This window comes from Mesocricetus auratus, unplaced genomic scaffold (genome assembly GCF_017639785.1).
Source record: "Mesocricetus auratus isolate SY011 unplaced genomic scaffold, BCM_Maur_2.0 Super-Scaffold_100003, whole genome shotgun sequence".
Classification (NCBI taxonomy): Eukaryota; Metazoa; Chordata; class Mammalia; order Rodentia; family Cricetidae; genus Mesocricetus; species Mesocricetus auratus.
In genome coordinates, this window is record NW_024429188.1 from 83,200,615 (window position 1) to 83,215,855 (window position 15,241).

The 15,241-nt window shown below is 39.7% G+C and overlaps 1 protein-coding gene and 1 non-coding gene across 4 annotated transcripts in view; both read right to left on the minus strand.

Annotated features, from left to right (window-relative positions):
* Positions 1-15,241, minus strand: part of Il13ra2 (interleukin 13 receptor subunit alpha 2) — a 61,695-nt gene that overhangs the window by 34,408 nt on the left and 12,046 nt on the right. The window contains exons 1-2 of one of the 3 annotated variants that reach the window (XM_040744527.1): positions 5,300-5,387; positions 1,450-1,563 (exon numbers count right to left, since the gene is read on the minus strand). The exons of 1 other annotated variant lie outside the window; for it this stretch is intronic. The gene's annotated coding sequence lies outside the window, so the exon portion shown is untranslated. Of the gene's footprint in view, positions 1-1,449; positions 1,564-5,299; positions 5,388-15,241 lie in introns of those variants that run through there. One more of the 3 variants, XM_040744526.1, reaches the window with a different exon arrangement.
* On the minus strand, positions 12,639-12,724 carry Trnar-ucu. Its single transcript is given in 2 exon segments — positions 12,639-12,674; positions 12,688-12,724. It is a non-coding gene; the product is annotated as a tRNA-Arg (tRNA).

Genomic DNA, 15,241 nt, shown 5'->3' on the forward strand with positions numbered 1-15,241 from the left:
GAAAACACTGGAAGTTACTTATATGATGACATGTGTTGTAGAGGAGGCTTATAGACTGGAGCCTTCAAATATAGAAAAGGTTAGTATATGAGGAGGAAGGTTCAAAGGAGACAAAGTAGAGGCCAACATCATAACATGAATAATTAAAATCCAGAGACAGATATTGGGGTTCAAGCTGAAGACCCGAGAAGCAAAGTGGCCAGACCACCAGAGAGCTCTTGCCTCTACCAAGGCTGGGGTAATCCTGACCTCAATGTGGCTGGTGACTATTGCCTAAGACTGAATACAGCATGCCCTGCTCCTATCTTATATACCTCTCTAGTGCTGGGATTAAAGACGTGAGCTCTGTTTCTCTTTTAGACTGATTCACTCTCATGTACACTTGGGTGGCTTTGAACTCACAGAGATCCATCTGCCTGTCTCCTGAGTCCTGGGATTAAAGGTTTGTGCCACCACTGCACAGTTTCTATGGATGTGGCTAGCTTTGCATCCTGATCTGCAGTGGCTTTATTAGATCATAAACAATCCATTACCATACAGAGATGGAGATGTCCCACTTTTTACCAAGTGCAAAAACTGTTTCCAAGACCAGGACAATGACAGGCAGTGTCAGAAGTTATTGTTAGATGAAGTAAGGTGAAGCTTAAGAATAGTCTATTAAACTTAGCCAAGAGAAGGTGAATGTTGCTATCTATAAGTGAACTCATCCAGTAGACTGTCTGAATTACAGAGATTTCAAAATAGAATTGTGAAACAAATTTTGAAGACAACAATTACACATAACTAACTATTAAGAGTAGAGATGAAGGGATAGGGAGATAAGTGGTATCAGGATACATGATGGGAAATCCACACAGAATCAATAAACGTTAAGAAAAAGGAATAGAAAACACAAGCAAAGGATTTTCCCCATTTTTCACACAATTGGTACCATATTAATTATTTCATCTCTGGACATCCAAATATGTAAGCATTTCTCTCTAACAGTAACCAACCAGTTCCCTAACCAACAGCATCTGGGTGTGCTCTAATTATTTTCAAAAAGCATAGCAGGTTGAGGTCTGATACAAGCTTAGCTACAAATCAGGGCTCTGATACCCTCCTACTTGAGTTACATTCATTTTCTATGATAGCTCATAAAATTCAGGAAACATTTCTTAAATATCTCCATTCATTATAAATAATATTACAGAATATGTAGATGAATAATTCAGTGATTGGAACAGTTAGTGAAACAGGTCCCAGACCTCCCATGCCTTCTCCAGGCACCTCCCCATATCCAGCTACCCAGGATCACCCTGAACACAAATCTTTGGGATTTATGAAGGCTTTTGTGCCGAGGCATGACTGATTAAATCGTTGGCCATTGATGATCAACTTAGCTTTTAAATTTGTTTCCTTTCCCTGGACATAAGACAAAAGCATCTGTGTGGAGGAGGCAAGACTTACCTTTTAGGAGAGCCTAAGAGTTGTGATCCAGGAAATTAAGTCCTGAAACAAAGATCCTTTACATCAAAATGACCATGTATGTCAGAAAGGCAAGCTTTCTCTCACATGTGAAATCTAGAACAGAAAAAAATTTCATGAAATAGGAAAGGTGACTATTAGGTAATTTGAAGGGGATAAGTAGAGGAAGGAGGGTAAGAAAGGGTTAATGTATGGTAAGTATGTTCAAAGTATGTTATGCACATGTCTGAAAACAGCACAATGAAAGCCACAATTACCATTCAGTCACTAGTAATGAGTCCAATCCATCTTCATATCATGACAAAAGGCCAGGATAAGGCCACACAAATTTTCAGATTTTCAAACCGCACAATATCCTCTTTGACAAGTTTTCTGAATATTTCAGTGTTTGCATACGGGCGGAGATGTGTAATTCTCTTTAAAATATGGACACATAACATCTCATGTAAAGGCTCACTCCCATCTTTCCCTTCTTTAGATTGTTGCCTGCACATTTAGTAGCAGGGCAGTGTTATCTGTGAGATAAATGTCAGGGTAATATAGGATTATTTATCAAAAAGTATCATGAGAAGTATGAGTATTTGAGAAAATTAGAATCTTCCATATTTTGAGTTGCATGACTGGCCTAGTGTATTAGTGCTTGCCATACAAGTGTAAGGACCAGAATTCAAATCCGCAGTACCTACATAAAAGTTTGTTTTGCAGTTCTCTAATCCCAGTTGTATTACAGAAAGATAAGAAATGGAGACAAGAGAATCCTTGGATTCTCCTGGGCTAGCTACCTGGTGTCTGTAGTGGCAAATGACAAAAGGGAGACCCGGATCTCAAACAAAGTGGAAGGCAAAAGATGAAACCCAAGGTTGTCCTCTGACCTTACATGTGTACCATGGCAAATAAGAATCCACAATGACGCCGGGCGTTGGTGGCGCACACCTTTAATCCCAGCACTCGGGAGGCAGAGGCAGGCGGATCTCTGTGAGTTCGAGACCAGCCTGGACTACCAAGCGAGTTCCAGGACAGCCGCCAAAGCCACAGAGAAACCGTGTCTCGAAAAACCAAAAAAAAAAGAATCCACAATGACAAACATGAATGCACACACCTATCATATATATTAATATATCACATACTCATGTACATACATGTATGAGCATATAAAGACATTCAGACACACAGAGAGAAACTACCAAAGTTTAGTTTCACCAATGATTACTGTTTCCCATTTGTTCAAATTGTTTTGTGAAGCTTTGTTTCAAATTACTGCATTTTTGATAAATAGTGGGGTTTTTTGGGAAACCTGGGACCCACACAACTTAGAACACCTGATCTTCGACAAAGAATCTACAATGGAAAAAGAAAGCATCTTCAACAAATGGTGCTGGAATAACTGGATCCTGGCATGTAGAAGACTGTGGATACATCCATATCTATCACCTTGCACAAAACTTAAGTCCAAATGGATCAAAGACCTCAATATCAATCCAGCCACAAAGAACCTTTTTGAAGGGAAAGTGGGAAGTACCCTTTAATGAATTGGTGCAGGAAACTGCTTCCTGAACATAACTCCAGTAGCAGAGACACTGAGATCTACAATTAATAAATGGGACCTCCTGAAACTAAGAAGCATCTGTAAGGGAAATGACACAGTCAACAAGACTAAACGACAGCCCACAGATTGGAAAAAGATCTTCACCAACTCCACATCTGACAGAGGACTGATCTCCAAAATTTACAAAGAACTGAAGAAGCTAGTCTCCAAAACAGCAAATAATCTAATTAAAAAGTGGGGTACAGAACTAAATAGAGAATTCTCAATAGAGGAGTCTAAAATGGCTGAGAGGCACTTAAGAAAGTGCTCAATATCCCTAGCCATCCAGGTAATGCAAATCAAAACAACTCTGAGATACCATCTCACTCCCATCAGAATGGCTAAAATCAGCAACACTAATGGCAGTTTATGCTGGAGAGGATGTGGAGAAAGGGGAACACTCCTCCACTGCTGATGAGAGTGCCACTTTGTACAGCCACTTTGGAGATCAGTATGGAGATCCCTCAGGAAAATGGAAATCAGTCTGCCACAAGACCCAGCAATTCCACTCCTAGGCATATATCCAAAAGATTCACATTCATACAATAAGGACAAATGCTCAACTATGTTTATATCAGCATTGTTTGTAATAACCAGAACCTGGAAGCAACCTAGATGCCCCACAACTGAAGAGTGGATAGAGAAAATGTGGTACATTTACACAGTAGAGTAGTACTCAGTGGAAAAAATAACAATGGAATCTTGAAATTTGCAGGCAAATGCCTAGCTGTAGAAGAAACCATCCTGAGTGAGGTAAGCCAGTCTCAAAAAGACAAACATGGTATGTACTCACTCATATATGGATTTTAGACATGGAGCAGGGGATTGCCAGTCTACGATCCCACTGCCAGGGAGTCTGGGAAACAGGGAGGACCCTAAGAAAGATGTGCATGGTAACCTGGAGAAGGGGAATAGGAGGAGATCTCATGAGGGATTTGTGAGCATGGGGGGGGAGGGGAGAGGGAGATGGGAGAAAGAGAAGGGGAGAGGAAGACATGGGCAAGCAGGAAATTTGAGTCAGCATAGGAATAGAGAGCAGGATGAGAGATACCATAATAGAGGGAGCCATTATCAGTTTGAGGAGAAATCTGGCACTAGTGAGATTTTCAGAGATCTACAAGAATGACACCAACTGGCATAGAAGCTACCCTGCCTTGATAATGAGATTGATGACTACCTTATAAGCCATCCTAGAACCCTCATGCAGTGGCTGATGAAAGCAGAGGCAGACACCCACAGCTAATCACCAAACTGAACTCCTGGAACCCAGTTGCAAAGAGAGGTGACAAGCAAAGGAATCAAGACCCAGCTGGCAAATCCCACAGAAGCACCTGACTTGAACAAGGGAGAACTCATGGACCCCAGACTGATGGCTGAGAGGCCAGCATGGGACTGATCCAGCCCCCCTGAATCTGACTGTCAGAGAGGAGGCCTTGATATCAGTATTTATCCCTGGCATAGAAATTGACTTTGGGAGCCCATTCCACATGGAGGGATGCTTTGTCAGCCTGGGCACATGGGGGAGGGCTTAGGCCCTCCCTGGGATGATATGACAGACTTTGAAAATCCATATGGAAGGCCTTACCCTCCCTGGGAAGAGGAGGGAGGATGGGGTGGAGGGTTTGGGGGAAACGGGGAAGGAAGGGAGGGAGAGGGATCTGGGAGTAACATGTGTAAAAGTTAAAAAAAATTTAAATTAAAAAAAGAAAAACTGGGACCAACATGACAGCTCAGTGATTAAAAGTTTTCAGTACCAAACCAAATAAACAGAGTTCAAGTCCCAAAACCCCTTATAGAGGAACAAGAGAAATGATTACAGCAAGTTGTCCTCTGACCCCTGTAGGAGTGTTGTGGTACCTATACACACACAAAATACAGATAGGAGAAAGAAAGAGAGAGAGAGACAGACAGAGAGACAGAGAGAGAGAGACAGAGAGAGAGAGAGAGAGAGAGAGAGAGAGAAGGAGGGAGGGAGGGAGGGAGGGAGGGGGAAGGAAGGAAGGAAGGAAGGAAGGAAGGAAGGAAGGAAGGAAGGAAGGAAGGAAGATGAGACTGTAGAGACTGAAGGGATGGCTCGACACTTAAGAGTGCTTGATGTAGTCATAAGGACTCGAGTTTGGCTCTCACCATCCATATTACAAGCTAAGCATCCTTCAATAGACTCTCACAATAACTTGGAATCACCAAGGTATATATTCTCACAGACACAGAAATACAGATAAAAAAGGAATAAATAAATAAACATACCATTTCTCCACAATTTTGAACATCTCTATTTTCTGGATGCAGTTTGAAATTTCATTTGTTTTCTTCTATGTATGTTTTCTGTAGGAAGCCGTGAGAAACTATTTTAACTATATTTTTACACAAATGTTTTTAAAAATGTTTGCTTGCATTCAATATAATTGAAGGTCTAAACCACTGTAGCACCAGAAAGAAATTCTGAATTTAAAACAAAGAACAAGAACAAAGGGTACCTGTGTCTTACTAGCCTCCTTCCCCCACTTTTCTTTTCTTTTCTTTTCTTTTCTTTTCTTTTCTTTTCTTTCTTTTCGGTGTCTTGAAAAAGCTCAGGGATAAGACAATGTAGCGGAACACAGTCCCAAAGAGTTCTAGTAAAGTACATTCCTCTAGACAGGATTGTGTTTGCTCTGCTTTAGTCTGGAATGCAAAACATGGGGAGTCACACCAGTTCAGTTCCTTGCCTTTGGCTTCATCCTTGGACCCTATGATCTTCAGGCTGACTCCTCTTGCCTTCTCCTTATTTGACATTTTTAAAATTTTTATTTTATTATTTTAATTAGCTTGTTTCATGTGCCAATCCCAGTTCCCTCTCTCTCCCCTCCTCCTGCATCCCCCACCATCCCCCCCCAGCCTCCCACCCTATCGCCACTTCCTTCCATATAGGGGATATCTAGAGTCTGTCATTTCACTCAGAGCAGGGTCCAGACACTCCCCTAAGAGTCCGGGCTGAGAGATTACCCCTCTTTGTGTTATGGACACACGGAGTCTGTTTGTATGCCAGAGATAAACACTGATCCACTGCCCAGGGCCCCATAGGTTGCGCAGGCCTCCTCACTGACTCTCACATTCAGGGGGTCTGGATCAGTCCCATTCTGGCCTCCCAGCTGTCGGTCTGGGGCCCAAAAGCTCTCCCCTGTTCAGATCAGCTGTCTCTGCTGGTTTTTCCAGCCCATTCTTTGCCAATTTGCTCATCGCTCCTCTCTCTCTGTCACTGGGTTACTTGGGTTCAGTTCAGTGTTGAACTGTGGGTGTTTGCCTCTGCTTCCATCAGTTCCATGAAGGTTCCAGGATGGTTATAGACATCAAGTTCATTATCAAGAATGGTCATTCGAGGTGGTCTCTCCACTATTGCTTAGCTTGCCAGTTGGTGTCATCCCTTTAGATCACTAGAGGTCTCACTGGTGCCAGATCTGTCTTCTAACCTATGATTCCCTCTTCCCCCTATTCTACCCCCCCACTCAACCTTCCTGTTCCCCCATGACCTACTCTCTCTTCCTCTTCTCCCCACTCTCCCACTTTTCTCTCTCTTCCCATCACTTTTCACTGAGTGCATAAAGCAGACACTTGTTCTGAATCACTCAATTTTCAGTGTCCTGCCTTGAGTTATGCCTTTTAGAGCATCAATGTCAATGTTTGCACAAGTTGGATGCTATGGATACCAGACCCACTTTCATTTATCAAGATACATAACAGGATGAGATACAGTAAGAAGACAACACCCAGATGTTGGACACACCAAATATATGGAACCTTCCAGTGACACACAGGCCAAGTCAAGAAAAAGCACTATATACTGAAACATAACACACCAACCACTCCCTTTGATGTGGGCCATTCAATGTGCTTGGTACATCCTCTGGCTAGGAGATTGCCAAGAGATGAATTCTAAACTATCCTCAGATTCAGCCCAACATATTCCTGCCTGCCATCAGTGTTGCCCACTTCCACACTATCTGGACCCTTATCTAACCTCTGTGATCTGTTCATTAACCAAGTAGCTGACTACCTGCATTGACTCTTAACAATGGTATTCTAATTTGCATTTTGACTCCTATAGTTTCGTTAAACATTTTAAAGCTTTCTACAATGTATAGATATATGATTTGAGTGCTATGTATACTAACAATAAAATTGAAATGGAACGAAAAGTTTGAAGTTTCTGTCATTATGAAGCCAAGTGAAACCAAGAGTATTCAGGTAAGTAAAGCAGATGGTATCAAAGGAGCTTGTGAATCTATTGACATTCCATAAATTCCAACATCATGGAAATACACTGGCCTGTGTTATTGGTAGAATTTACTTAACAAATCTCATGTTTTTCTTTTCCACCAATGGAAACTGATACATGTTTGACTAAGTTGTCTTTATTTTTCAAAAGCTAGGTATGCCTTTCTTTTAGTCTTCTAACTTTGATCTGACTGGGTTTCACTAAAGCCAGGCATTAAGCTCTCAAACTTGCTAGACAGCCCTCTACAGTCTCCAATTTGCTACATCCTCCAACCTGGCTTCAGACTCATGATCCTCCTGCCTCTGGTGGCAGAGTGCTGAGATTACAGAAATAAATAGACTTCCATGCCTGATACAATGTTTCTTTTCAATATAGTTTTATTAGTACTTTTGCTTCAGAAGAATCATTTCCATATTTAACTTGCAGATTAAAGTCATATTTCAACCCCAAGTTTTCTCTTTTAAAGTTATCTTTATTCATTTGTAGGCAGAGCTTTCTCATTTCTCAGCAAACTGAACAACTTCATTGTAATAAAGTCCATGATTTAAAGTACTCGTAATTGACTACTTACTTCATGTATTGTTGTTTTTGACAGTTGTGTTGAGCCTAGGCCTGATACTTTCCTATGTGACATTAGGGTGTTCTAATCAAAATAAACCGCAGAGTTTCTATTTGTATAATCAGTCTCTAAATTCACCTTTGCTTACAATATTAGTGTTAACATGGTCATGGGCATCTATCCAAATCATCATTTCTCAGGCATTTCCTGAGTTTTCATTTTGCTGAAAACAGACAAGGCGCAATATTTCCTGCCTGTGGTTCTATTGATGGAGAAGAGGAAAAGAAGTAATTATTATAAAGTATGGTTTTCACTTGTTACCAGTAGAAGGGTAAATTTCTACAATCATCTTTGGAGGTGTCAGCTTCCACACAGTCTCAGCTTCAGACACTGTGGAAATCAAGTTTTAGCTGGGCGCATAGCCAGGCAAAATGAAGACCCATATTTGAAGATGGTGTTTCAGAGGGTCTGTTCAGCTCCGTGAAGCATGTGATTAAAGCTCTGGACTAGGAGAATGCAAATGGCTAGGTTATCTCTTATCTTTGAATCTGACCTTTAAAGAGACTAGACCTTTCCTGACCTTCTCATCTTTTTTCATCCTACATATTAGAGTATGGTCTTGGTACATAGCTTCCTTTGATCAAGCAGATGAGTGGAACAACTCATGCATGATAGAACAACTAGTTCGGTAAGGCCCAGGGCCACTATTGACCTATGGCAATGAGGCTGTGAACTCTTCATGCAGCACTGGACTCGGTAGCCCCAGGGATTCATATGAAATCAAGGCAAGATTTCAGCAGAATGTGTAACTTAAAATTCAAATTATTTGGCAATGTGTATAAGGATGTTTCAGAGTTTGTATTAATTTATCCTCAAATATCCAAGAAATCATATACAAAATGCCACCATTACTTTTCTATATAGCCTTTGTGTCTGAATCTGGCATAGTATTCTTTGGAAGAGCCTTATCTAGTTATCTTTGGTTGAAGGTCTCATACACACTCATTCCATAGATAAGCCATATGGAACCATCAGCCTACTTTCAAGCATTACAGCCACAGCATTCAGAAGTGACAAAATACATTATGACAACATTCCAGTGTTCCAGTGTTCCTCTTTGAGGATTTCATGAGTCTTTCTAAGTCCTTGAGGTAGTTAAACAAGAGGCAGTATCTACTGAAGGAGCTTTCATGGCTTGCTGGCTGAGCTACTATTATGACAGCACTCACACAGCTTTATGCCTGTGTGGCATTCACAACACCTAGTGATTCCAGCTTATCCAATATGCTTTGTGTATTACCATAATGTCCTGGAGTTCATTTACTCTTGATGAAACAATGCTCCTTATATCAACACTGTGCACTTCCTGAAAAATTGCTAGATAAAGAAAAGTAGCTTGTTCCATAACTGCAGTTTAATCACTTCTGGGTAACTAAAGCCAAGCCAACCTTGGGGGATAACAGGAATTACTTGTTGTAAGGCTGAGCCCAACTGTTATGATTTTCAGGAGATCATGTGTGCCTAGTTGCAGAAGTCCATCACAATTGGATCTGTGGGCTGGCTGTGTTCCCTTTTAGAAAAAGGATCTTTGGAGGGTCATTGGATGCTTACTTGAGTATCTGACCATTTTCTAGTCACTTTTTATGTGACATTGTTTTAATTCAAGGGGTATTGGGAAGAATCTGGAGTTTATATTCTGGGAAAGACTTCATGATTGGAGTTCTATGTATCTCTAGGGAAGTGATCATCCATGCTTTCTGAAGAGTTTCCAGTGTGGCTGTTTGGGGGTTACATGTAATATAACCAATAAAGCAGAATCTGTAATAAGCTGGATCAACTAAATGGTTCCCCAGAACAAACTTTGTTGAACTCATACGTTGGTGTGTTTAGAAGGGGTATAGACATTGTTTACAACACTTTTAGTTGAATGATGTCCCCGGAGGTTATGGCCACATCTTCTTTTGACTGAATATTCAATGAGTTATTTAGAATGGATGATACCTCCTGTCTTCCCCAAAGCCACTTCACACCTTGAAAGAAAGTGGAATAAACACACTCTTCAGGATATCTTTAGCCATCCTCATTTACTTGAAACTTACTGTAAGAAGACAGTGAGGCAAATATACAAAATTATAAACACATACTTGCTTTCTACCAATCTACTTTCATCCTACCTTGTGTTTTTAATAACTGCCAGTTATCATTTTTTTTCTGTTTCAGAAAACGTTCAGTTTGCAGACCTATTCCACGGGCCAGATTTAGTCTTGTTTCTATCTTTATTCCATTCACACCACCTTACATTCCCCCAAACCCAGGTGCTCTGTGTCTGCTTGATGATAACTTTTAAAAATATGGAGGTCTGTACTTTTCTAAAGAGGGGTGTGGATCTGGGAGAGAGGGGAGTTAGGGGAGAGTTGGGAGGATTGGAGGGAGGGAAATTGTGGAGTGGATGTATTTTATGAGTGATGAATCTATTTTCAATAAAAATTAAAAAGTCACAACCCTATATAAATCTAACTCAAATGTTTTCTCTGTGCCTGTACCTGAGTAAGTAGTTGCTGATGAACAGAGTCTCTCTATAGCTGAGTTCCAGGGTAAATGTGCAACATTCAATGTTAAATTAACTCACACTAGTACTCAAAAGGCTTACTACATGTCTCTGTCCAAATTGATTTAATTTTTGTAAGTACAAAACGTTTCTACTCTCTTCAGTCCTCTTATTCCTCTTCATCCCCTTGATTTTACATTAAATCGCATGCACTTGATTTTATAATAAAAGCAAAATTGAGAGTGGAGGCAATGCTCAGTCAGTAAAGTGCCTGCTGGGAAAGCATGTGGACCTGAGTCTGGATCTCCAGCACCCAAGCCAAAGAAGGGCATGGTCATACATGTCTATAACCTTAGTACATGAATTGGGGAACAGAGACAGGCAGATTCCTGAAGCTCATTGTATAGCTGTTTTTGCCTAACTGGTGAGCTCTGGATTCAGTGAAAGATCATGTCTCAAAAGATAAGGTAGAAAGTAACAATGAAAGATACCTGCCATTAACTTCTGGCCAACACATACAGATGCATGGCACACATGCCCATACAACTATATGAACACATACACTACACAACCCAAAAAACTGAAATTATCAAGACAGACAACTCTTGCATTTTTCCAATTTATAGTAAGGACCTTCCTTTGTTTTCCAAGTTTCTCTTGTTATTATAAAGGAGACATATTTCCAACTTCTAATGTAAAAGTCCTCATATGTTCCCACCTGTGTTGACATTGCTTGGAATATTACAATAGTTTCTTTCATTCTTTCTGGAGGTGTCTCTGGAGACAGAAGCTTAACAAGCCTCTTAATGTCTCTCTGAATTTTCTGTCTGAGTCATACCATCCTCTCCACATTGTAATCGAAGTGCATGTAGTTGGTTTGAAAATGTGAACCTACTTATGTAATGTTCAAGAATTTTCCTTCTCATTTTAGGTTTTACACATAAGGTCGGAATTCTTGGTTTTGTCCTCAAGGCTCTAAATATTATATCTCTGACTAATTCTTCAGCTACTTTTTAGAAACTTGTACTTGTGCTCTACACTCAGAATATAAAGACTGTACTTTTTCCCAAGGATTCTTTGGCAAGTTGCCAAACTGCCGATGTAAGGCAAAGTTGCCAATGAAATATTATAATACTTTGTTACTTCCACATTATCCGTTGCCAAAGGATTTACCTCAGTAAGATTCTTTAAGCTGTATAAATACTTGACTTATCAAGGAAAGATAGAGAAAGGAAAGCCCATATTTTCCACAGCAGGGCTGAACTCTTCTTATGGAAATATTCTTAAAATACATCGATCCATCCATTTGTTTTTAAATATATATATATATGTATATGGATGGGATCTTTCATTTTTCTCTGCTTTAAAGAACATGAACCACCTGAAGATTATGAATAGTCAAAGCAAGAGAACAATTCACCTTATTTTCCCCCTGCTTAATCTATGATATTATAACTTCTCCAGCCACAATTCTACAAGTTAGTCTACATTCCTTCAACTCACTTACCGACATCACCACAATTTCATCAGCATGTATCACATACTAAAGATTTCCATCTGTATCACTAGATATTCCCTGCAATTCTCATAGTGCCAGCCTTCAGAGTCTCTTGAATGATCAACTACTATAAACTGCAGTTACACGCTCCAACTTATAATGCATCAAATTTAGATCATTCTCCCTACTGTAGTTGCTGTGATTTTTGAAAAGTTCTAATATGTACAAACTCTTTCAATGACTTCCCACTGCTTTATTGAATGATTTATAAAGATAACTCTTCCTTGGATGCACTCTTCTAAGCATTTCACTTCAGAGACTCTCTGAATCTATAGCACAGCATTGTGGGATACATGTTGATGTAATCATATTTGACTAATTAAGTATTAATCATGCTACATGAATATCTTAAATTCTCATTAGTTAGCAAGTGATGAACCTACGATGGAAAGTCAGCTTGTTCCTCAGGACTTTGAACCTTTAAGTTTTTTTTATTAATATTTTTTTATTTTCCATTTTAAATTTAGATAAGAAACAAGGTTGCTTCACAAGTCAGTATGAGGTCCCTCTCCCTTTCCCTCCCCTCTAATAAAACACACCTTTTCAAGGTGGACACTTTTAACCTTTCAAGCCCTAATATTTTCTCACTCTGTGCGGATGGCACATGCTGATGTCAGTAGCAGAAAACACTGACTGCTCTATTCAGACATATCATAGGCAAAACACCATCGACTCTGGCGGGACTCGAACCCGCAACCTTTGAATCTCTTAACCACGCTAGAAGTCCAATGCGCTATCCATTGCGCCACAGAGCCCACTTTGAACCTTTAAGTTTTGTGCTGCTATTTTCTCTCATAAAATAATATACAATGAGGCCGGGTGTTGGTGGCGCACGCCTTTAAGCCCAGCACTCGGGAGGCAGAGGCAGGCGGATCTCTGTGAGTTCGAGGCCAGCCTGGTCTACAGAGTGAGTTCCAGGACAGCCTCCAAAGCCACAGAGAAACCCTATCTCGAAAAACGAAAAAAAAATAATAATAATATACAATGTACATGTATATGTATGTAACAATAGTGATTAAAGAAGAAAAGGCTTTGAATTGGAGAGGGAATGGTTGGTGAATAGGAGGAGTTTGAGGGGGAGAAAGAGTGGTATAAATAATGTTAGTTCAGTGCCTGTGTATACAATTCTCAAGAAAAAAACACCCACAATTTTAAGAAAGAACGCACAAAACCTTCAGGATGGCAATCAGTGCTTTCCTTTCTCTGGGCCCTACTAACAAGATCAGTATTATCCTCTGTATTGAAGTTTTGGGGATTAGGACCTTGTCTTGTAACCAAGCCTTTTTCCAAACAATATCATTAAGATCAATTATGGTTTATCAAACTTAATCATGAACAGATTACTAATAAATTTTAACTGAGGTAGTAGAGCCTTCTCTATGATTCTGTGCTGGTGTCAATTATTCCGGGGAAATAATGATATTCTAAACAGATGCTAGTACACTCCTTTCAGATATCAGACTATTGAAACAATGGTCTCCATGACACTGGAATTTCCCCAGAAATCTCATGTTGTTAGGAAAAGGAAAAGGCTGAACCCTAATGCCAGCCACAGGAGGAACTAATCTCCCAGAAAGACATTTTACATAGTTCTGAAGACCTGTCAGATCATGCTGCAAAAGACTCTGAATCCCGGATAAGAATGGGTCAATAATTTGTAAAAACCATAGCTTATCCAGGAATGCTTAGTTATGCATACCTTTTCCTTTCTCTTGAAAACAATTTCCTGTCAGGACTCTAAAGATAAACTTGAAGGGAGAAGGGGGCTGAAAACTTTTGTTCTGCTTGCAAATGTAGCCACTATTGAAGAAAATTTTTTGTCTTCTTCAGTATTACTCATCTCTTTAATTGGCATATTTAGGGCAAGTGGCCAAGCCGAGCCTGTAGAGCTGCCACGGCCAAGGCTCTGAACCTAACACTGTAAGACTAAAGTATATACATCTCCTCTGTACTCTGTACTGAACCATGGCAAAATTAAATTCTACAATATTGTTGAACTCGCTCTTCATTTAGTAAAGTAAACAACCTTCTCAATTGTTAAGTATGTGGTTCAGCAGTTAAGAGTACTGACTGCTCTTAGAGAGAACTTAGCTTTGATTCTCAGTACCTATATAGTGGCTAATGGTCTGTAACTCTAGTTCTTGTTAAATGAACTGCCTTTTCTGACCCCATGAGCAAGGCATAGGGACAAAATACCCATACACATAAAATAAAAATAAATACAGCTAAAATACAGCTAACTATGTGGACAATTATAAGACTTCTGTTTATATATTTAATTGTTATTCTCCTCTATTTCAATAAGATAACTAAGGTCATCTTTCCTTACATAACAGGATACCCCCCTCCATTGCCAGAGCCCATATTGACAATGCAAAAACCCAAGATCACAAGAAAACTGACATGCATGTTAGTGGCAGCAAGGGTCTTAAGGAAAGAAGCAAACTTCTTTTTAGAATACTAAGAGGAAAGAAAGTGTCACATGCTTAATTTAAAAAGAATTCAGAAGTCTAATAAGAGTAACAGGTAACAGGGAAAACAAGGAAACATTCAGTATTAGATGGCAACAGGCAATTAGGATATTAAAATCAAATGGATTTGCTTGAGTCTACTTGATACTAGACACAAGAGACACAATCTCAGTAATGACCCAATCTCCTAAGCATAAAATAGGATTGGCAGCAGAAAGTATAAAACAGACAATTCCAGTATGAGATAAAATGGTAGATTAGAGAGTATATCAAGAAGTGCTCAATAATCAAAAGGGAATACCAGAACTTGAGGGCTATCTAGGCTTCAAATGTTTGTATAACCCAGAAGTCAGTCCAACTATTAACTTAAATTGTATATTTTACTTTCCTGGGAGACTATTGAACATAAGATGGCTTGATAAACATTTTAAAGTGGAAGTTTCTTACATACCCCATTTGCTTGTGCCCTAGATTCACACAGTGACTAATTACCAAATGGTATGGTAAACTCCATGAAAGAAGTAAGCACTTAGAAGCCCAGAGGACAGGTAGGTACTCAACGTGATCTTGGGAGTGGTGGTCCAATGAGAGGCATTTAAAATACTGAGATGCAAACTATGTACAGATGAGAAGGAAGCATTTACCAAAGAGATGATGACAAATTAGGGGAAATAGTATGTCCTCAATGTGAACTGATTATGCAAATGCGGAGAATAGACAAAACTTAATGCATTCAGTGATCTACAAGTGATTTGTTTTAGTTGTGGTTTAAGATAAGATGTCCATAGGTATGCCTTTTTG